The sequence below is a fragment of the Desmodus rotundus genome, chromosome 2 (assembly GCF_022682495.2).
Source record: "Desmodus rotundus isolate HL8 chromosome 2, HLdesRot8A.1, whole genome shotgun sequence".
Lineage (NCBI taxonomy): Eukaryota > Metazoa > Chordata > Mammalia > Chiroptera > Phyllostomidae > Desmodus > Desmodus rotundus.
Window position 1 is genome coordinate 146,212,745 of NC_071388.1, and position 23,239 is coordinate 146,235,983.

A 23,239-nucleotide genomic window follows, 5' to 3' on the forward strand; every position below is an offset into this window, starting at 1 on the left:
AATGATTTAAAAGTCCAATTGTAAGATGCATGTTAATTATGACAAATCCACAAAATATAATGTTATGTAATCACTCAAAGTCATTATTATCAAGAATCTATAATGTCATCAAAACATTTGTGATTTGACAGCAAGTGAAAAAAGTAGGATGCCAAGTTAAATATTCAACTTAGTAATAAAACAGTTAGGAAAATAACTAGAAGAAAATACAGCAACAATGTTAATGTGATTGTGTTTCAGAAAGCATTATTTAAAAATAAATGATTTTTATACTTTTTAGTCATTAGGCCCACTGTGCAGCCTATAATATGAACAACATAACATTTCATGGGGCCGCAGTGTACCAGACAGTGGTTTTAATATCCAGGAAATCAGATTTTTATCAATTGCAACTAACTTAAAATTTACCTCTATATATATTCATGAAAGTTTTTGAAGGCACCCAACCTAACATGTAAGTCGAGTATTAGAAACAAGTGGAATTTTGAATAGCCACAACGTTTCTACACACCTATTTCAATATGAATTTGCCTGTAAAGGAAGAGTAGTCTCCTGTGCAAAGAGTGAGAACTCATCTCTTCCCTGGGAATTCTATTTGGCAATCATGAGCTCTGCCTTCTCTATAATCGCAAATTCACAGCCCAACTGCTGTTGTCATTCTAAAAATCAGTGTCTAATTGGTCCTGTTTGTCCTCCTTTTTTCTTTCTTCTACTTTTGCTGTTTTTTCTAGTACAACAGTGACAAAGACGTGCCTTTTAGACATGAACACTTTTCTGGAAAATTCTAACAGGATATTTATTTTCGAGATTTTTATTTTCAGGGTTTCCATCCCTGCCATGGAAAGATTCCATTTCTCAGTAATTTGCCTGTTAACAGTATTAAGTTACTTAGAGAGTTACGTGCCTGAGAAAATCCCGCATGGACTCAAAAAGCTCATCTGATCACCCAAGTCTTGATCAGTCTCCTCTCCCAAGTGTTCTTATCACTCCTCACACATTGTGAGAATCTGTATTCTTATTCTATGTTTAATGTTGGAGTAATGCAGAAGAATTTGAATGACAACCTAGAGAACATTCCATAAGCAATCTCTTGCTTCTTCCATCTTCTCTTACCCCATAGTCTCTCCCCAGACAAAGCCCCATAACTTTCTGCTAGGCATGTTTCTGCAGAATTTGTGGCCTTAGCTATCAATAGTGTATTTTTACTACAAATATTATTTTTATTGTCTGATTTTTTACATAGCTATCTATTACATTGAATCTTTTGCGATATAAGCTAAGCTTCAAGTTACAGTTCCAAATATTGGGGTTCTAGGTCTTAATCAGGAGAGCAGATTTAACCAGTAGATCTCTTTTTGGTCTCACGAACAGACCCTTTGATGGCTGAATCAGATGATAGAAATTGAATAGTTTTTACTTTTGTGGAGACACACCTAGGTTTCAGTTTATACCTAGATGACTAAATCACATTTGGATTTTAGAAATTCAATTTCAACACAAATTATTTTCTCAAAATGACCAGTATAATATTACTTTTCTATAATTCTTATACAATTTACTACATTAATTTTATTGCAGCTTTACGTTTCTCAATTGTCAAGTTCCATTCCATTTTCAGTAGGTGCATTAAACCATTTATACATTGAAACCATAGAGCCCCACTATGGGATGCACACTTATGATTCAATAAGTCAACTTGATACTTTGCTATGGCTTGATAAGCAGTTGTTGTTCAGGTCTCAATTATACACGTTCTGCAAGGTCATTCTTCAATGCCAGCCTTGTTTCTCACCTAAAAATCTACATCTTCTTGATAGCTAAACAGTAAATGTGTCAAGTTATAAAACAATTCCTTGAAAATCAAATCATAATGCTAACCAAAGAAGTACCAAGAAAAAGACAATTTGACTCCCAACCCAGGAAACAGTAGAAACTCACTGAGATGTGCAGTTATTTTAGGTATATTGAAGATGCTGATTGATTACCTCCTCCTCCAGAAGGTGATCACTACCTAAAATACCTAGGAAAATATATGTGCAATCTTATAGAACACATATGACATGGGTCAAGAGTAAAAAATGTATGAAAATTGGAAAGAGGTATAATTTAGTGGACACAGCTTAAAGGAAGATGGAATGGTGAACTACTGTTTATGCTGAGACCTTTTCTCAGAGTGTTTTGCTCTAGCCCATTGGGCTATATTCTATAGCAAAACAACTTCTGATGGCTTAAATAAAGTAAGTCATCTCAACGAATGAGATATGAGTAGAGATACACAAAATAATAATAAGATGTGTATATTTATGACTATAGTATTCATGTAAGATATTCAGAATGCGTACTCTTCAACATGCTTGAAATTAAAGCACTCTCTTGTTTTTAGTAAATGATGGTCCTGCTTAACGTTGACAAACTGATGGGAAGAAAACTGATGGGAGGTACAGGTGATCTCCTTAACCTGACAATTCTTTGTTTTCCATTGTTTTCTGGGCAGTTCACATTTGCATTTTGAAATAGGAAAAAAAACAATGAGGCTCTCCAGTAGACACTTTACATATTAGTATAAATTTAGAGTAAGAGACTTCACATGCAAGGAACAAAATGAATGGCAGGGAAAGGAGACTTGCTTCTCTAGGGGCACATTAGTGCATCTCACACGTAGTTGCTTGCGCCTATATCTTCACATCAAGGTCAGAGTAAAGAGTTTCACTGAGACAGAATGAAAAAAAAGCGGAAAGTCAGCTGTGGATATCTTTAAGTCTTTTATATCTTAAGAGCAGTATTAAGGCACTGTTATTGCTTTGTCTTGCTCAAAACCAAGTGATAATAGAACCAATACAAGGTTTATGTTACTGAATTTACTCCTTTGTATAGAAAAGTGTTCTGTAATGCCCTATTCATAAATCTTTTCAGATGCAAAGATGGAAAAGAGGCATTTTTCTTCTTTTACTAAAAACTCATTAATATATTCAAGGTTTAACTTTCCTTTTACAAGTGTTTCTGAGTGTACCATATGGCACCAGTTAGATTTGAAGGTTTTCATTTGCTTTTTAAAATCTGAGTGAGGTTTCCTTTCATAAGCTCATACATACTGGTTATTTTTTTAATAAGCATAAAAATTCTATACAACACCAAATACATAATTTAACAGGAAGGAATAAAAAATACATGGTGATATAATAATTGGCTCATTTAGTTAAGAGCTACTTTGAAGCCTTAATAGTAGAGGATAAGCAGTCATTAGCTTATTAGCTCAAGTTGGACCCAGCACTGATTTATTTTTTGAAAGTGCTGGAATACATATCTTGACAAATTGTAAAATGCCTCTCCCGCTTTCAGAGCTCCGTTCGTGGTTCTAAACTCACAAAAAGGAGTGAGCTGGTTGCTGCTGGCTGAGTCAGCGGAGTGGAAAACGTGAATGTGTTTATTTGAACAGATGTGTGTCAACACCACTCTGCAAAAACTGGTTGTCAGTACCCCGCATTGGCACAAGACAACCCCAAATAAAAGCCACTAAGATTCTGTATTTCCACTAGAACTCTCTTGTGAAAATAAAGTTGAAGACTATAATAGAGAAAATTTAAAAATTCAAGTGTACGTGCTAAAATCATTAACAGGTCCTTCCAAATATAATGAAGGAGGGCTTCAAAGACATTAGAAGAACAAATTTTGGAAAATGTGAGTAGGATCTAACTAATTAATAAGCTAGTCTTTCTTGAACTTTATCATATTTTTGATACAGAAACTAGTGTGATGACCTACTGAGTATCAAGGTTTTTAGATAAATTGTTTCCAAGTTTGAAGTCCCTATTTTCTTTTCTACTAGATTTTCAATCCCCTTTATGTTGATTTCTAAAATTAGGTTTCTTACTCATGGAGATTCGTGTCAATTTTCTCCTACACATTTTTGTCAATAAAATTAATGGAATAAGATTGCATCAAAATATAGCAGGAACATTAGGAAATGAAGACATTGGGATGGATGTATACGGCAAAATGATTAAGGTCTTATTGGATTCCTCAGTAACAGGCACAGAAGTCTCTGGAATTATGTAGTATTAAAGCTGACATCTAAAAGGATAAATGACACATACATTGTGCACCTAACTTTTACAATTTTGTCTATCTGTATATTCAATAAATATTAATTGAGCACATATTATTCACTATGCACCATTTGAAATTCTTAGAGTAACATGAAGGCTGCAACTCACATTCTCAAGAAACTAACAGTCCATAAAAAGGAGACTGTTACAATTATAAAAATTACAATAGAGATAACTACACAGAATTATAGCAGAAAATAGCAGGTTACGCAAAAGATATAACTTCAGGGGGCCTCTGAAAGATCGGTAGAGGTTATCCTGGTACAGAAGGGAGGTAAGACGGAACAAATTCAAGGTGGTGAGGGTACGTGTTACAAATAAGGAAAAGTTTATAGCTGATGTGGCTCAAATATCAGTGTAGTATATTAATGTGAAAGGAAGTTAGAGAGAAATTTCAGTTATTTGAAGTCATCACATGCTGTCTTTTTATGTTCATTTATTTTTGAATTGTAGTTGGCATACAATATTACATTAGCTTCAGATGTACAGCACAGTGACTACACATTTATATATCTTACAAAGTTATCACCATGATAACACTTGGGCCCACCTGACTCCATCCATAGTTATTACAATATTACTGACTGTATTCTTTATGTTGTATTTTACATCCCCATAACTGATTTTATAACTGGCAGTTTGTACATATTAATCCCCTCTACCTTTTTTGATTATGCTTATTAATCCCCCTTTCCCTTTTATCTGGCAATCATTAATTTTTTTCTCTGTATCTACAGGTTTGTTACTGTTTTATTTATATATTTACTTATTTATTTTTATTTATTCCTCACTTGAGAACATGTTTATTGATTTGAGAGCGAAGGAGAAACATCGATGTGAGAGAGAAATATCAATTGGTAGCCTCCCATACATGCCCCGACCAGGAATCAAATCTACAAACATTTGGTATACAGGATGACGCTTGGACTAAGTGAGAAACCAGCCAGGGCTACCTTAAATTCCACATGTAAGTTAAATCATGTGTTTGTCTTTCTCTGTCTGTCTTATTTCATTTAATACTGTACCTTCTAGGTCCATTCATGTTGGCACAGTTGGCAAGATTTCATTTCTATGGCTGAATAATATTCCATTCTATACATGAAGCACGTTTCCTTATGTATTTGTCTACTGATGGGCACTTTGTCTGCTTCCATACCTTGGCTCTTGTAAGCACTGCTGCAATGAATGTAGATTGCATCTGTCTTTTCAAATTAGTGTTTTTAGTGCCTTTGGATAAATACCCAAGAGAGGGATTGAAGGGTCATATGTCAATTCTATTTTTTACTTTTTGATAAATCATCGCACTGTTTCCATAGTGGCTGTACCAGTTTACAATCCCATCAACACTGTACAAGGGTTCCCTTTTCTGTATATCCTCACCAACACTTACCCTTTATTGCCTTTTTATAATGGCCATTCTGACCATTATAAAAAGGCAATAGGTGCCTGACAGGTGTGAGGCAATATCTCATTATGGTTTTGGTTGGCACTGCCCTGATGGTTAGTTATGTGGAGCATCTTTTCATGTATCTGTTGGCCGCCTGTGTGTCTTTGTTGGAGAAATGTCTTTATGGATCCTCTGCCCATTTTTTAAGCAGATTGTTCATTTTTCTTTTTATTTTTTTATTGATTTGTATGAGTTCACAATCGTCTTTATACCTGGTCTTGTTCTAAACAACAGGGAAGTAGTAGAGGATTCTAATCATAGGAGTAACAAAATTAGACAGCCACAGTGCAGAGGGTAGGGTAACAAGAACAGGAGAACCTAAAGAAAGCCACAACAGTAACTTATGTAAAAAATGAAAGAAACTTGAAGTAACCAATGGCAGCAGAGGTATAGAGAAGACATATAAGAGGAAAAAAGCAGAGCATATGGCAATAAGGTGTTCAGCAGAGAAATTTTCTAGGTGCCTCTCATCCTGGCTTTGGAGATTGACTAGGTGATAGTACTAACCTCCAAATTGGGGAACATAGGAAGAGTATGAAGTTTAGGGGTTTATAACAGAGAGGAGATGGGGTTATACAAACAAATGATTAGGAGTTTTACAAGTTGAGTTTAGTATACTTCTAGAACATATAGTACAACTTGTTAGTATTTGGGCAGATGTGTCTTCAAGAAAAAATTCAGAGATGTAGGATGTAGGATAATCTTTAGCACATAAATAGTAATGGCAATTCAAGAAAAGGAGGTGTATCAAAGCTCATAAGAATAGTGTGATGGGAGGAGAAAGGAGGACCAAGGCCATGTTGGTTGGAATACCAGTATTTAAAGGGAATGTGGACAAACTGAGAATATCAAAGAAAACGAGATAAGAAAGTAAAGGAGGTGGGGATGACATGGGGGAAGAGTGGCAGTGTGGAAGTTAAGGTGGGCAGAAGTTTAAAAAAATATATTGATTAGTTGCACTAAATATCTAGACAGAGATCAAACAACATAAGGCCCATATTAACCATGTCATAAAGAACTTTCAGGAGAGGAGTTTCAGTGGAATAGGAGGAGGGAAAACCAACCATGCTGCACCAAAGAGTAAATGTGAAGAGGTTGGAAGATCAAATAGTATATGTCTTTAAAATAAAGTTGGCTTATTGGACAATAAAGTGCAATCACAAAATTTTCATATACTTCCTGAAGAATCTAACTGGGAGGAATAAGAGAAGATATCAGATATTCTGTAGGAATTCACAGAAGGGGAGATATTCTTTTGCTCAATTCAATAAACCATTACCTGAAAGTAAGACAAGGACAGTTTGCGTGGTAATGCTAATAAAATGAAGGGTGAAGTGACTTGGTGAGGAAAGAAGGAGGAAGTCAGATGCAAAGGGGGTGCAATGGGACTTACAGACAAAACTAAGATGGTTGAGTTTAAGATTTCCAAAGTAACTATTATGCTCTCTTTGAAGAAAAGGTCTGAGATGTGGCTATGGATGCAAAGAGCCAAGTGGAATAGAAAAAATGACACTTGAGTTGAAAAGATGAATTGTGACAGGAAATTGGTAGCCTCACTAACATTTTTTGGCACCTCCAAAAAGGAGGGAAGAAGCCCTAAGGTAGGAAACCCTGATTCTGATACCAAAGTCACCAATGCCTGTGGAAAGCTGAGAATAAAGTAAATAAATGACATTGCTAAGTGGTCTTATTAGAAAGAAAGATGATAGTGAAAGCGGGGACCTAGGGAACTGCTGGCCCTCTTTCCCTAGCCACGCATATGCACGGTGTGCACCAAAACAGCTCCTGCTGAAGAGAGATGAAATGAGGCTCACATTTTGGTTTCAGAGTAACATTTTGATAAGCTATAGAGTTCCTGTCATGTGTATACCAGTTTGTTAAAAAGAAATAGTGATCTAAGGATGCCAATTAGTGTTGAAACAAGCAAATAGCTGTATACTTTCTAAAGCTAAAAATGAAGGTCCTGTTGTTCTTGACTCATAGTGTTGACTCTCAGAGGTTGGGGTTCCAGGTGGCCTGGTTTATTCCATTATTCATTCAGAAGTCACAGATACACTGGGCCGGTGTAACTCAATGGATTGAGCGTGGGCTGTGAACCAAAGGGTCGCCAGTTCAATTCCCAGTCAGGGCACATGCTTGGGTTGCGGGCCAGGTCCCCAGTGGGGGCCACATGAGAGACAACCACACATTGATGTTTCTCTCCCTCTCTTTCTCTCTCCCTTCCCCTCTTTCTAAAAAAAATAAATTAGTTAATTAAAAAAATAAAGTGTTTTAAAAAAAAAGATGTCACAAATAGGCTGACTTCCCAAGGCACTGGGACATATTATTCAAAAAAGAATTATTGTTAACAGTGATAACCAAATTTATTTTGAGACAATAGAATTTAATTACATACTGGGGTTGCAGTTAGCAAATTAAAAGAATCTTTATTGAAATCATTATTAACCAATTAGTATAATTGGGCTTTAATGTTTTATGTTGAGTCACCTATTCTATAAATACATTAAAATTTTCTCCTCATTTTAAGGTGTCACACCATTCAAGCTATTCAACTTTCAAACTATGCTTTGCCATCTGCTTAGTTCAAATGGTTGTGTGGATTCATTTCTTGTTAGGCTTTATTAAGCTTGCACCAACATAACTTTTTAACCTCTAAACACAGGAAAAGCAACAAACAGGTGAAGAACAGCAAACACTGCAGGAAGATTTTAAATGAATAATCAGATAGAAGAAATGTCTAAAAAGAGCAGGCTAGAAAATGGAATGCCAAGTGTTGTAGCTGCAAGCTTGAGAAGGTGAGAGTAGATGGCTGCCTGCCAGGGAAACCTAAGGCCCTGTAAACCCAATGTGTTACTGCAAATATTGGGTTGGCCAAAAAGTCTGTTTAATTTTTTCCATCAAATAAAAGACACATTTTTCATTTTTCACCAATAACTTTATTGATTTGACTATTTTGAGTATTTTCACGATACCCCGTGTGGTATAACCTTGATTATTCTCAATTAATGTCTTGATTTGATCAACTTCAGCAGGTCTAACAGACCGTGGAGCATCATCCAGCGAGAAATCTCCAGCATGAAACTTCGTAAACCGCTTTTGACATATTTGATCAGTCACAGCACCTTCTCCATACACTGCATAAATATGTATATTTTGCATTTTGCTTGTTTTTACCTTTCTTTAAATAATAAAGCATAATATGCCCAAAATGTTGCATATTTTCTTCCATATTCAAAATTAAAATGGCTACACAAAAATTTACCAATTTTGATAAGTTTTAAAAAAATGCACACTGATATGACAGCTGTCACAATGCAATCTAACAAAATTGTTTTGAATGAAGTTAAAGACACCTAAGAGCTACTAGAGCCATCTTATGGGAAAAACCAAATGAACTTTTTGGCTGACTCAATAAAAGCCCTGGCTGTCTCTGTCTCTCTCTGTCTCTCCTCTCTCTCTCTGTCCCTCTGTTTCTCCCTCCTTCTCACACAAACACACAAGAAAGCAACGGCAAATTTTAAACAGGGACCTGTGAAAACCTTTAGAGTTTTGCTGGAGAACAAAAACATCCTGGATTTAGCTTGAAGACAAAGCATTGTAGAGAATGTTAGTGCGGACAGATCATAGACTGAGAAAGGTTAGAGAAGAAGTCCCCCTTTTCTCACCAAGCGATCAGCTGCCTGCAACAAGATTTTCAATGTTTCTGAGTTTCCACTTTCTCAGTTGTAAAACAGGAATTAAAAACCATCGGTATGGCCCTGGCTGATGGTCCAGTTGGTTTTTGCATCATCCTGTAGGCCAAAAAGTCACGGATTCGACTCCTGGTCAGGGCACATGCCCAGGTTACTCATTCCAGCCCTGGTCAGGGAGGGCATGAGAAGTCAACCAATTGATGCTTCTCTCTCACATCATTTCTCTCTGTCTCTCCCTCCCACTATCTCTAAAAAGAATAAAAATATTTCCTCAGGAGAGGATATAAAAATAAATAAAATAACGTAAACTGTCTCTGTGTCTAGGGATTTTGTGGAGATTCACTGTGGGAAGGCGGGGTGGTCTTTAAAGCAAGCTTACACAGAGCCAACACATCACACATGTTGGCAGTTATCAATGAATGAGATTCCTTTGTTTCTTTACTGCCTGTTTCCAGTGATGTCCCCCCTTTCATTTAAAGCATAGAGGCAAACACAAGGCCCGTGTCCAAATCTGGCCTGCCGCCTTGTTTTACCTGCCCCCACCTGGGGGCAGTGCCAAGCTCCTTGCCCCTAGTTAAGGAGTAGTTACACTGATACAGTCCTAAAATTACATTCGGCCCTTTGAAGGCAATGGCGAGGCTGATGTGGCCCCCAGTGAAAATCAGTTTGACACCCCTGCTCTAAAGCAATGACAGTTTCAGGTGGGCTTGCTTTGCCTTTCAAATGTTTTTGTAGGTTCTCCTTCCTCATAACTCAAGTCTTCATATAATTTAGATTCTTCTACTCCCAAATAAGAAACTTGATTCCGTTTTTCACCTAAAATTTATTCTCTTCTTTCAAGTTCCCTCTCCCCTCTTCTCTGTTCACCTTTATGGCCCCTTTCAAGCTGTAACTGAAATCAAGTAATTTCTTTCACTGAACTGGTATGTTGGCCAATTATTTAGTTCTTTTAGAATGTCTATAGCACCTGAAAAATTCATTAGAAAATACTCTATTGGTTAATAAACCAATTTTTATTTTTAAACATATACCTTCATTTATATTTTTAATATTCAAGATAGTCATTTTCATAATTTTAGCTTTATAGAACACAAACAAGTTATTTTAGATACATTGTAAATGCTCTCCCTAAGTCATTATAGCTTTAGTAAAAATTTTGTGATTCATTAGACATCACATATAAACTACATTTTATTCAGTATTTAATAACTTCTACAGTGTAAAAATGAGGAAAATTTTTGCAGATGACTCTCTAATGATAAACTTTCACAAAAGGTATGTTTACAACAAATTTGTCAGTTATGCTACTAATAAACTCTAAAGGGAGTACATTTCATTATTTAACAAATATCTTGTGCCCCTACTATTTACCAAGAACAGCTATGGGCTATGGAAAATAACAGTGAACAGATTGATAAGGTCTTAGGTTAAATTAATAAAAAAATATATTTTAAGATAGTGGTGAATGCAACAACAGCAAAAACAACAACAGCAACAACAAAAAGCAGATACAAAACAATTTAAGAGATGGGGATATTAGATTGAATAGTCAAGGAAGTCTTCAATGTGGAGATGACATTTGAGCTACACCCCATATGAGAGAAGAGTACATTCCAAAGAGAGACATTAGTATATTCAAAGAGTATGAAACAAAGTAAAGCGGATATACTCAAGAAAGGTAACTGAGAGTACAGTAAAAAGCAAGTATGTCATAAGATCATGCAGGACTTTGTAAGCCCTATTAAATGGTAGGAAGCTATTGAAGAGTTTTAGAAAGATAATTGATGTTACATGATTTAAATTTTTCAAAGGTCCCTTCGGATGCCACGTTGAGAAACATTAGAAGAGGACAAAGATATAATTAGGAAGATCATTTAACAGGTATTAATTACAATAGTTCAGGCAATAGATTATAGCAGTTTTGACTAGCATTATAGCAATAAAGATGCTGAAAATGTCCAATTATCACAAGATCTGGATGTTGATGGAATAAATGTTGGGATCAGGGAAATGCATCTTAGTAACCCAGTAAAAGGGATACTAACTAAGATGGAGCAGGTTGGGTAGTATGAGGGCAACTTCCTCCAGAGAGAATTTGTGATTTGTTCTGCAGGCTCCTGGAAATAATAGCAATCCAGGACCAATTTAAACAAAGTTCAGGACCAAATTCTTCCCCCCACCCCCAAATAATAGAGTCAACTTAAAACTACTCTGGAATTCCATGGAATGACTTTTCCCTTTCTGCTTTACCTTCCCCTCAAGGAGTGAAGTTCTTTGAGATTCCAGACCATTGTGGGGAGATTCTCCTGTTAGACTCTCAAATTTTTCTGGGTCTTGGTCTTGACTGCTCTTCTGCTTATCTTACAACAACTACCAGCTCATTTACCTTCCTCAATTTCCATTTTTCTCTCCACTTTGACCTGATAATTTTGTATTGTCTTTTCAGGCTTTTGTTGCTTTCAGATAACTTAAAAGTACATCTTCTCTACTTTCTTTGCCATCTGGGTGTGGGGAGTGGGGAAGACTGGTCCAATTATCTAACCAATCATTATGGGTTAGAGTGTGGAATGCTTCATTTTTAGCATGTCAGGGATTGAATGCCTGTTATAAAATGAAATGCAGATGTTGAGTTGGAAAGTGAGCATATGAGTCGAATCGCTCAGCAGAGTCTAGTATTGGAGGTATACTTTAGGGAGACATCATCATATGGTTGTCACTGCAAGATGGAAACCAGATGAGATCACTTAACATGTGACTGTAAGTACAGGAAAGGGTCAAAGGTCAAGGATCTGAGACTAGAGAGAGGTCAGAATGAGGAAGAGACTGGCAAAGCCTAGGAAGGAGCCAATGGTGTTTGAGGCAAACTAAGATATTACGGTACAGCTCTAGTTGAGAGAACAAAATATTTCAAAAAGAATAGGTAGCTGACTGTGTCAAATATGATAAGTGAAAACAAAGAGGAAAGCATCGATTTTGGCAATATAGAAGTCAGAGACAAAAACATTTTCAAGAAGCAGTGTGACTAAAACTCTAATGGAGTAGTGTGAGGAGGTGACACTGAACAATGACAACTCAAAATGAATTTTCTCCTAAAGAAAGGAGAAAATGAAGAAATATAGGGGAATTTAAGATCAAGGTAGAGAGCACTTTTAAATAGAAAACGATGACTGATTTCTTATTAAACTGATCTCGTAGAATGAGAGGAATTGTGGATGTAGGAGAGAATAAGAATACTTGCAAAGGGAAAGATGGGGGAGAATCAAGGGTCAATTTGATTAGGGAGATTTCTTTCATCTCGATTAAGACATTGGATGTTGGAGAAGAATGGAAAAACATATCCAGGAGAGAGTGACTAGGATTATAAGAAGGTCTCAAAATTTTACTCCTTAAGGAAGGACTACAGGAACTGGGTGCATTTAATCTCTTAGAGAGGCTTTGGGCAGACATGTTTAAAATCACTGAAGTGCAGTTATGAAGCAAAGGCAATGGTCTTTTGTGTGTGTGGCTCCAGAACACAAAACTATGACCAGTAAATCAAAGTTATAAGGTGGTAGATTTCAATTCATAATAAATTAAATTTTGTAAAATCTACAACTTCACAATTTTGAAGTTGTAAAGTTCCTGTCACAGAAAATGTTCAGAAAGCTGGCTGATCTGCATGAGGACATTGTACAGATAATGCTTGCTTTGAAATGAGAAATTATGTTAGATACTTCCAATCTGTACCAGACATGAGTTCTGTGAATTCTGTGATTGGTTCACCTCTTCAAATAATTTCTCAACAATGTCTTATGTTACTTATATTTTGGTCTCAACTGTAGCATGGTAACCTGTCCATTGTACTTAAGGAAGTCTGAAAAAAGTGGTGGTGAGACAGTAACTGTAGCTCAGATTGCCTTTTTGGTCATATTTTTGCAAGCTTTACAGGTAAAACATGTGGTATCAGAGAATTCCTCTGACCCAGGGTGATCAGAGAAACCGGAGGAATCAGACATCCAATTTCCAGCCTCTCCTCCTTTAATGCTTTTGAACTTCAGTCTGTGCATAAGATGCTTCAGTGGGGTTACTTCTTAATTAATTAGAGACAAGAGAAGAATAAAATCTTAAAGAGAGAATTGCAGATTACAGTGTGCTGTTCAGCAATGACATGGACTAATTCGACAATTGAAGGGTCAGTACCTGCAAAAGTAAGGACACTGCTTACAAGCATTAGCATCCAACTAGTAACAATGTGCATGCCAGGATAATGAACTTAAAACAATAGTAATTAGCAGGCTAAGACAAAGGATTAAAATAAAAAATGAATGGTGCAGAGCTTTCCGCTTGCTTGTAAAACAGCATTAAGCCAACTTAATCCATTTTAATTCATTGTGAAACCTGCAGTGCAAATGAGATGGATTCAAGGGTCGGGTTCAGCTCCTGAGAAAGTGCGATACATTCACCTGTGACAATTCTTTCTGGAATGATAAAGTAAGGGAAGTCTCTTAAGAACTCTGAGTGACTCCATGAGGTCCCCAGAGATCAGGTGTCAAAGTTGTCTATCAGATGCCTGAAAAGAAAAAAGGAAAGCATTACTCAATGCTATTGTGAGACAGTTGTCATTGACTGATCAGGCCTTTGAAGCACGCTTTCACAGTCAATGAAACCACCTGAATAGATGAAAGCCAGACAGCTTCTGACAAACAAGAGTCTATGGAATATTCATTGTGCATCTGGGAGGGAAAGATTAATGTATTAGAAATTAAAATGGGACCAGAATGTATGATCTTGCTCTAACACTTGGCCAGACCTGTGTCACCCACTGCTTGTGCCTGAAGTCGACGGACAATTCTGCCAAGGTAACAGAGAATCATTAAGCATCCTGCTATTGTGCATGGTGAATAATAAAACTTTCCGCCTATTCTTTGCCTGGAGCTGACAATGAATAATTCTGGAGCTATTTGCAATGTTAACAGCACCTATCTTGCCCATCCATTCCTTTACGATAAGGATGGAAATATGCATTTCAACAGTCTGTACAGACACTGATTCACAGGCATTTCAAAGGACACCTGTCACTCAAATGAAGGACCTGTCAGTCTCCAATGTGTGATGGTGCCAAGAAAATGGCCCAAAAGATTATCTGTACTTTATTTCTCCTTCTTTTCAGATTAAAACACTGTTACATTTGCCATGGACTGACAAGTGATTTACACTGGCAACTATAACATGTTTAAGACTAGGGGAAAAAAGCTATTCTCTTCGGTAAGTGTATTCTTCCAAGGTTTACAACTGTATCAAATATACTATCACAAATGTGATCTAGACCCCACGGAATGTCATCATGCTGGATATTAGAAACATTTAATCTGTTTGCTGACATAAAGGTGACATTGATAGAGTTGTATTTTTTATGTCACTCCCCAAGTAAATTTACTTTTAGAAAATTACAAGTAGACTGGCATCCTTAGAGTGGAACCAGTTTATATTGGATAACTTCATTAAAATTATGTGTGAGTAAATGAAGATTTTTCTTCATCACTATATCATTGACTGTGCAATTTAAAATAGAGTAGCTTCCACAATCAAAAGATATTCACATCACATGTTCAAAACGTTAAAATACAACCACCAAAGAAATTCTTAATGTTTTGTTTCCCCGAACAATAATTATGACCACTTTATAGATTTTCAGAAATCTTCAACATTTTATTGCCCTGAATAAATGTTGTGATTCTTATTATGATCCCAATTGTTATTGAATAAATTATTTGGCCTAGATCAACTACAGTTAAATTAGTAATTAAATTGTAAATTAGTAAACTTCAGTGAGGTCCACCTTCCTCATCCCCACTGAATGGCATGAGAACTCTTCTTCCTTGCAGGGTATCACGGGTCTCCTCTTTTTCCTGAGAGCAATGGGCCTGTTACATACCCTGTTGACCTCAGCCAACTCTTAGAAGAAGACTTAAAGGTACTCATGTGCAGAAGAAGGCTGGATTTGGTACAATAAAGAACTGGGCTGTGCAGTTCTTCACCTCTGGCTGGTGAGTGAACCTTCTCGTCCTTGTTGCAATGTAGTTCTTATAAATGGCAATCTTTTAGTTCCCTTAAAAATCATGAGTCTGTGGTCATTTTTTTCCTCTGTCAATCCCTATCTCCAAACTTAGAAAATAAAATGTGCTTGTTATACATAAAGGAAAACCTTGAGTTACTTTACATGCAATTCAAGAGTTAGAAGAACTAATTGGTGAAAGGGTTTAATTGGTCAGTATGTTTAGGTTCAAAGCATTGAGTTCTCAACTTTTTCCCTCATTTTTGGGTGCAGAAGCGAGTGAATGTAAGTTTATACATTAAGAAGTCATCAGTAGATGAGTGGATAAAAAGGCTGTGGTACATTTATACAATGGGGTACTACTCAGCTGTGAAAAAGAAAGAAATCTTACCCTTTGTGACAACATGGATGGGCCTAGAAAGCATTATGCTAAATGAAATAAGCCAGACAAAGATAAATACCATATGACTTTACTTATATGTGGAATCTAAAGAACAAAATAAATAAGCAAAATGAAAATAGACTCATAGAGACGGAGAACAGACTGACTGTTGTCAGAGGGAGGGGGGCTGGGTTAAAAAGGTGAAGAGATTAAACAAACAAACAAAGAACAACTTGTAGACAACAGCATGGTGATTACCAGAGGGAAATGGGGACAGGTTGGGGGTAGAAGAAGGTTAAGGGAGGGTAAATGGTGACAGAAGGAGACTTGAATTGGGTGGTGAATACACATTACACATATACAGATGATGTATAATAGAATCATACATCTGAAACCCATATAATTCTATTAACCCATATCACCCCAATAAATTGAATAAAAGTTAAATAAAGAAGTTATCACGTGAGTGTGTATAGTAGAAGAAGAACTTTGAGTCTTTCCAAATAAAACTTCTACCCTGAAAAAATCATACATTTGCTTATAACTGACGTATGAACATATCTTATACATCTATATGTTTATTTAAGCAATGAAAATTGATTTTACAACCAATTCTTACATCAGTATTCCCTTAAAAGACCATGTGAATCAAATGCACATATTGACAGTAACACTGGAGCTATGAGGTTGGATTCTCTCAACTGTTAGATCTGGTTAAGAGTTAACAACATTAAGAGCTCCCTGAAAATGTGCTCACACATTCCACGAATAGTTGTTGTACACATAATCTAAAACAGTTTCAGGCTCGGTGGAAGGGCAGTGAACATAAAAATCCCTGACTTCCAGGAGCTTACTTTTGATTGAGAACAGGGAGAGAAGGGTAAAGGAAAAAATAAATAATATTTTACTTAGTGGACTAGAGTACTTACATAATCGTATATTTTAAAAGAATAATGCTGACTGCTACATGGAAAATAAGTAGCTGAGGTCTGGAGGCAAGATTGCAAGCCAGGAGACAAGTGAGGCAGCTGTGACAAAAGTCCTCAGGGAATCTGATGGTGACTTAGGTCAGGTGGGCGGTGCATCTGATGAGAAATGGTTGGATTCTGCACATGTTATTTCAAAGGAAACTCATACAAATTTCTGATTGATTGGGTGTGAGGTATGGGGGCATAAGATATCAATGTTGAGTCAAAGGTTGGAAATGTGGTGAATATTATATGGTGAGGATATATTTAAAATAATTGATAAAAGATGTTAATGTCTATTTTTCCAAACCAGATGGCAAAAATGGGCAGAAGAGAAATGCTTGTTTGTGCCAGTCCATGAATAGGGCAGATTCAAAAGAACAGGTTTGGGAGATTGCTTCATATGGTTTCTTGGACTACAATTGTATTGAAAAGAATCACATATCAATATGGTTAGTAATTAGTTCTCAGTATTTAAACCTATCAGAGCAGCTGGATAAAATATCTTGCTCTTTCTCAGCAGATACATGTGTGAGATGACATTTTCATTCCTGGTTAGCCTCAAACAAGAAAAGTGCGATCGTCTTACAGCTATGGAACCTAATTTTTTCCTCAACGAAATATTATCTAACCAAGTGACAATTTATACAATTACAAAATTGATAGCTTTATTATTTTTTATTGACAAAGGTACCTTTAGGTGAGAGGTAAGCTGATTATATTTATTATGAATTTCATTTTGTTTTAATTTTGGAATTAATCACATTGTTTTGTGATATGTTTATTTTCATGGTCACTTTGATTCATGACAAGTGAAATTGTTATACTGTTTTTAAGGCTTTTAAATAACACAATTGAATTGATTAAATAAAATGATTAAGCAAGTACTTCAATAGATGGTGTGAGATATGAAAAAACTCACAAAGATTCAAGTAAAATAATTGCGGTTGGAGGAAATGTTAACATTTCCAGTGACGTCTCTCAGCGGAGTCAGTCCCAGCCAGTGGGGACATCTATCTTCTCACGCTCGTCTGCCACCCAGCCGTTCCCAGCACGCACTTTCTATTCCAGCATGACACTGTCGTGGGCACCTACTGACATAGTTTCATGCAAGAATACTATTCTTATTTTCAACAAGTGTATAGTTTATGTATATATTTCTATTTTGTTAAAGGAAAACAGTAACAGACATGAAAAAATACCAACTAAGTCACAGAATTTCTTCTTTTGATTTCCAGAAACCCAAATCTTTTACTTCAAGTTGGGGTTCAAAGCTTCAAAATCTACCTCCCTCATAAAACTTTTCTGTTTTATACCACCCATTTAATTGTACTTTGCACACATCCCTTCAAATTATATAATAATCACAGGCCATATTACAGAACATAAATACTATTTTTTTTGTTATTTTCTAATTAGTTATGCATTTCTATTAAACTATAAATTTCTTATGGACTTTTTTTCTTTCCCTAGCCCAGCAAAGTTGCTGCACCTAATAATTATGGCTGATATAAAAGTGATATCCTATTTATTTTATTGCTTTTTATTGCATTCTTGGTGTCTGTCAATCTTCTTACAACCTTGTTTAATTCTGATTCACAGCTTCCAGTTTTTCCTTTCCCAGAATCAACAGTCCAACGTCAAACACTCACAGTTTATTGCTTTCGCAACATAGTACATGGTGGTGCCACTTTCTGCATCAGCCACACACGACACAGGACGGCGGAGCGGATGAAAGGGCAGGATGACCCAGAAAACTGCATTCCATTGGTCAGATGGTTCGACCTGTGCCAAGCTCTGATCATGTCCAGAACCAGGAAAACGTAGCCCAATTAAGTATCATCATCTTGTTAAGACAATGAAAACTTACCTTATGTAAGTAAAATAAAGTTCAAAGTTAGGATCACTGCTGATTTGTCATTTAGGGTAAAAAGCACATTTCTCCATGAATCTGTCTCAAAACCAGTCAGGGACTTTGAATTTTCAAGTCAGTCTGATGTTCTTCTCTCATTTCCCTTGCCATACTCTTTCGCTCTGAAATATCAGCTTCTATTCCTGTTTATCTTTGTTTTTTTTCTTTTTTGATGTTTTCAGCTTTGCTAACTTTCAACTCATAGAACATCTTATTTACTAGAGAACCCATCTGAAGTCCTCACCTTTTTGGTGGCTGGAGAACAACAAAGCGACAACAAAGGCTGCTTTAACTACCTGCAGACAGACACCCCTTGTCAAATGAAATCGGGTTTTGCAGAATTTTACCCTACTAATTTAGGGGGGGAAATAAAGTGACATTATTTTAACAAAAGAGCCTGGGAGAATCTGCATTTTAAGCTCCTATCTCCCCTGGTGGTGGGTTAGTCTTCAATATTTTCAGTGGACATCAGGTATATTGAATGAGTAAAACTGATTTCTCCAAAAATTTTTAATCTAGGTTTTCTTTCCATTCTGAATGTAAGGGAAGTTTTTCCCTTGAGTCATTTTATTAAAAAAATGGCAAAGTAAAATTAACTTAATGACAATTTTTATTAAACATTAAGTATCGAGATAGTATTTAGAATCCAGTTTAAGAGATCGTGGGATGTTGTCTCCTCTCAGAAAAAGCTGAGTATTTATTTGTAAACTAACTTTTTCATAGAAAATTGCTAGCAAGTTTCCAATGAAAGTACAGATAGAAAAGATGAGTTGCTCTCTTGACTTGGAAACACAGGAAAACATCTGTGTCATGAAAATATTGATGGTTGTGATGTAAAGGATACAAGAATAGGTAACTTTCAATCCATTCTATGGCCAAATTACAAAAAAAATGGTGAAGTATAGGCCGGGATTCAACAGCAAGACCACCAAAGCATGTGCAATCAGCACGTGCAAGCGTAGTCAGAACCCTGTTCCTGTGACTCTTCATCATGTAGCCACGCCCACCACAGCTCTGCTGTGTCTTTGTTACTTACCACGTTGTGAGCCCAGGAGGTGTGGTGCTGTGTCCTGTCTGCTGTTATTTCCTAGTGCCCAGCAACGTGCCTGCATCACAGTGAACGTTGAAAATGTATGCGTGACTGACTACGTGGATGAGTGCGTTGGTGAATGAAATCAGGTAGTGAATAAGCAACAGTTTATGTTTCCCATTGTCAGCCTGTCCTCATACTTCTCTGGCCACAGGAATCACTTCTTACTTATATAAGTTCCTGCCCCTGCTTACTGACTTAAGACATCAGAATCTTTGGTGATTCAGTATTTCAGATGGGGAACCTGTATTTTCAATTAACCAGATGATGTTCTTATTGAGTTTAGGAGCACTTCATATACTGCATTTGGCTGTTTTCTCTTTCCTAGATTTCTTTTAATCTCATGTAATTGACTTACTATTCAATTTTCAGGAAGTCTGTTTTTCCTCGTCAATTAAAAGGGATGTTTGGTAGAGCTGGCTGTATAACTCCAGTCTCCAAACCAGCTATTAAGAAAAGTAAGTGAAGTATCTAGAGGGGTGGTAGAGGGTAGAGGGATTGAGCAAAAAGGACTCATGGACATAGACAACAGTGTAGTGATTGCTGGGGGTAGGAGGTTAAGGGAAAGAAATGGTAATAGAAAAAATACAGTACAGATTAAATAAGTGTAGCATTTGAACTGGGTCTAAAGAGACTCTGCTTACCAGGGAAAATTTGGAGGTTGAATGTTAGCCACATTATTACAAAAGTTTTTATGCTAATACTTTAATTTTAGTCCTCCCTTGAATCAAACAAGGCAAAACAACAAATCAATTAATTAAAACTTGCTAATATTCTGTTCCTGGCAGCCTGTGCCATGTGAGATCATTCTCCACCATTACCCAAAGGGTGTCCAAAGTGTTGATGTCTCTGGGCCACACTGGAAGAAGAAGAGTTGCCTTGGGCCACACCATTAAATACACAAACACTAACAAACACTGATGAGCAAAAGAAAGATTTTAAGTAAGTTTAGGGTTTTGTGTTGGGCCACATTCATAGCCATCCTGGGCCTCATGAGGCCCGTGGGCTGTGGGTTGGACACTGGATTCTAAGACTTTTGGTGAATTTCTGGGATGGGAGTTTCTACTTGCATTACAGAGCTACATTACTTAACTCCACCCTGAAGGTTTCAGTATATCATAAGTGAACTAAGACATGTTACATCTCCATGAGAAGTGTTTTCAGTGAAAACTCACTGTGGAACTTCTTAACAAATCAAATGTAAAAGACCCATTTTTCCATGGTCAGCAAGAAGATAAAGGGAAATAAATATGCTTCAAAACATCTGCTCATTAACATCATGACACTGAGTCTTGTTCAGGATGCAGAGGGGACACAAAACTCTACTTTCAAGAGAAAGAAGGTAGCTTATAACACAGAGGAAAGTCCATATTTTGAGGCAATTCTGTCTTGAATGTATCAGAACTAGGTTGACATGTTACAGTAGGAGCTCAGAACATCCCACATAAAATGATACTGAGTGTGCGCTTGGCAGTACTGCTGAGAGGAGGTTGGATTCGTAATGTGCACATGAGGCTTTAAGATTCTGTAACGTTTACAATGGTGTCCATAAATGACTTATAAATTGAGAATTGAGTTATTATCCAATTGCTTGATGTGAATAATTAGCAAAAGAGGTTCTTTGTTTTGTCTAAAAAACAAACTTTCTTCATGACCCCTTGGTGATCCATACAATTGATATTAATGAAAACTACAAGTAAATCTGCGAGCATGAGATTCCAAGAGTACATAAAGTTTCCTACCCACCCATCCATGTAAATCTAACAAAATATCTTCATAAGATTTTACAGTGATGAAGAAATTAAATGTATGACTTCAAATGAAGATATTGGAAATAATTTGGGAAAGGTATTTTATGCAGCCACAACTAACTGGAGAGCAAAGAGGTTTACTCATATATGCTTTCATTTTAAAATAAGAATTAATTAAATAAACTAAGTAGTCTAATGAAGGACTTACAAAAAAACATCATAAAGTCAGTGAAATAAAAACAAAAATATGTTCATTGATTTTATTGTTTTCAAAATATTATTTTATCTTTAAGAGCTGTATAATTGACAAATAATTGGCCAAGTAATGTTAATATTTATTGTGTGTCATATCCCCTTTAGTCTAACCATAGACTAAATTCATTTTAGCTGGAATGTGCTTAAAATGTTTTTTGTCACTATGAGGGATTGTTTTTCAGACTTGCTCATCTCTGGCCTTTTTTATGTCCACGAAACATAATGCACAGTAACAAAAATAAGAAAATCTTTTTTCCTTTCTCAAATGTATTTGCATTATGGGGTGGTTCTTGTACTTCATGTCCCAGAAGACTATGTGGCATCATAAACAAGCTAAACAATGTCTGATTTTTTCAGTGTGAGATACTGAATTCTTATATAGAGTTAAACTATGCTTTCCTAGCCTTTGTTTAGAAACATAGGCATTTCAAAGAGATTGAGGAATAATTGGCAGAGTTCTGAGCATGTGTAACTAAATCTAACAATCAAAATAAAATGAATTTTAAGATAGTATAGTAAGTTTACTCAACTTTGAAAAAAAACTTTAATTAATTCAAGATTATGTTTCCTTAATAAAAGTCTTAAAAACATGTTCATATCACAATGAAAAAGTGGAAAAACTGGTTAAAAATAAAAGTAGATGAAAAGAAAGGTATAAATCTAAATTTCACTGGAATGCAATGCATTGCAATTCAAATTTTTAAAGATGTGAGTTCCACAGTTCATCAAAAAATGCTATGTACTTACCAGGTATATTACTAGTAGTTACTTAATATCTTATTCAATCCTTACCATATTCCCATGAGTCAGATTTATTGCCATTTTAAAGATACGTACACTGATAGGTTAAATATACTGTGTAAAATCCCTCAGCTAGTAACAAAGGCTGGATTCAGAAACAGACATTTTAGGATTCTAAAATCTGCGTTCTGTTATAACTCACTGCCTGTCCAATATATGCAAAGCAATATACCATGTACAAAGATGTTAAGATGCATAAGGCTATGTTCTATGATGGAACTTAGAAACTGGAAGCCAAATGAAGTATAGAGTAAGAAAGCTTAAAAGCTAGTGACTCCAGATTTGCAGTTAAAAGTGCGTGATTCCCATCACTCCTCACCTTTCTACTGTGCTACATTCCTCCAGTAAAATCTTATTTATCATTCTCTTCTTGCTTTTCCAACATATGTTTCCAGATTACTTAAAATTCTTTTCTTACTAGTTAATAAATTAATATGTAGATTCTAAAACTAATGTTACCTTTCTTCAGAATCAAAATTTAACCAAGTACGACAGAACTTTAAGAAACAACTGATACATTTATTTCACGGAGAAGCACTCCACCTCTGTTACATCAAGTCTAACTTGTTCTGCGGTTGGTCCTGTCAGCTCCCATTTCAGGAGCTATGAAAGGCTTTGCACCTTCCTGTGATAGTGAGCTCATTCTTATGTAAGAAAAACAGATTTCTTGAGACAATTCTATTTCTTTCACGCCCACATGGAGGGGGAACAGGACTGACCAAGTGCTGGTTTATTTCAAATATTTTCCAGATTATTTGATGCAAATTCTTTTTCTACAATATTCCATTGTCATTTTTAAGT